General features: G+C 31.2%; 1 protein-coding gene across 1 annotated transcript in view; it reads left to right on the plus strand.

Moving 5' to 3' along the window:
* The first annotated feature begins 108 nt into the window (after window positions 1-108).
* Window positions 109-1,152, plus strand: part of LOC111625988 — a 22,409-nt gene continuing 21,365 nt past the window's right edge. Inside the window, exons 1-2 of the mRNA XM_023369256.1 lie at window positions 109-249; window positions 330-400. The gene's annotated coding sequence lies outside the window, so the exon portion shown is untranslated. The remainder of the gene's footprint in view (window positions 250-329; window positions 401-1,152) is intronic.

Here is a 1,152-nt window from a genome sequence, read left to right on the forward strand (position 1 = left end):
ATTTTGAATTTGTAAACTGTCATTGCAATGGACAGTTGACATTGTGCTCTGGAGGAAACAATTTGTATCACTCTTGCTACGGATATAATTTGTAATCTGGAATTTTTTGCATACCTTTTTAATACGTATTTAATTGCGGCTCGCGAAAAATTTCAAATTTTGAAAAATGGCTCGGACTATCAAGGAGCTTGGCCACCCCGGGTATAATACTTAAGAAAAACTTGATCACGACTTGCAACTTCGTTACTTGTAATTTATTGTTTCATTAACACAAATAAGTATATTATTGTGAAACAAATAAATAATAATTTGGAAATGTTTTTTTACAGGTTTTCAGTGCGTTTATAATGAAAATTATTCGTCATTTGGATATAATAATTATGTTGTGTATGCTTATCAGGTGAGTGTATCTGGAAATTCTAATTTATGTCTTAGATAAAGTAAAGTAAATAATATTTAAATAAAATGTACACTCAAATCGCTTGCCAAGGAAGTCAAAAATGAACCCTTAGCAAGCATTTTAAGTTTGCTGTTTATATCAATTTGGTGTTAATTTGCTTTAGTTTATAAAAGCTGATATTAGGACTTTTTGATATATAAAAATTTAACAGACAGTCGANAGATTTTATGCGAATTACAAAAGGTTTTCTTTGCGGATTGTATTTAATATGCTTTTAATGGGTTCGATCTCTGATATGCTCACATACGAGATATGTGAGAGATAATTGGAGCCATCTCGGTTGTGGTATCAACATCTGAAATGATACCCATTGTGAATCATACGGGTATGTCTCGGTACGCAATAAATAAATATTTAATTATTTATTAATACAATTCATATTTACTGTAATACCGTTACTTATGATACCAATCAATACCATAAACTTAATACAGTATAATACAGGGGTGGCCAAACTGCGGCTCGCGAGCCACATGCGGCTCTTTGAAGGATTATTTGTGGCTCTTGATAAATGTACCCGAGTTCCCTTTTCATTTTTGTGTTATTATATTTTAAAAAACTATTATCGTTCCGTATGTGTTTCAAAATATCTTTTAAATTACTAACAACAAATATGAAAGACTAAGTGCAACGTTGTAACAAATTTCATTTCCGTCCAAGTTAAGAATGATATGACTCATCGAAAACTGCGC

Source organism: Centruroides sculpturatus, unplaced genomic scaffold (genome assembly GCF_000671375.1).
Source record: "Centruroides sculpturatus isolate CEXI.00-Female unplaced genomic scaffold, Cexi_2.0 scaffold63, whole genome shotgun sequence".
NCBI classification, from domain to species: domain Eukaryota; kingdom Metazoa; phylum Arthropoda; class Arachnida; order Scorpiones; family Buthidae; genus Centruroides; species Centruroides sculpturatus.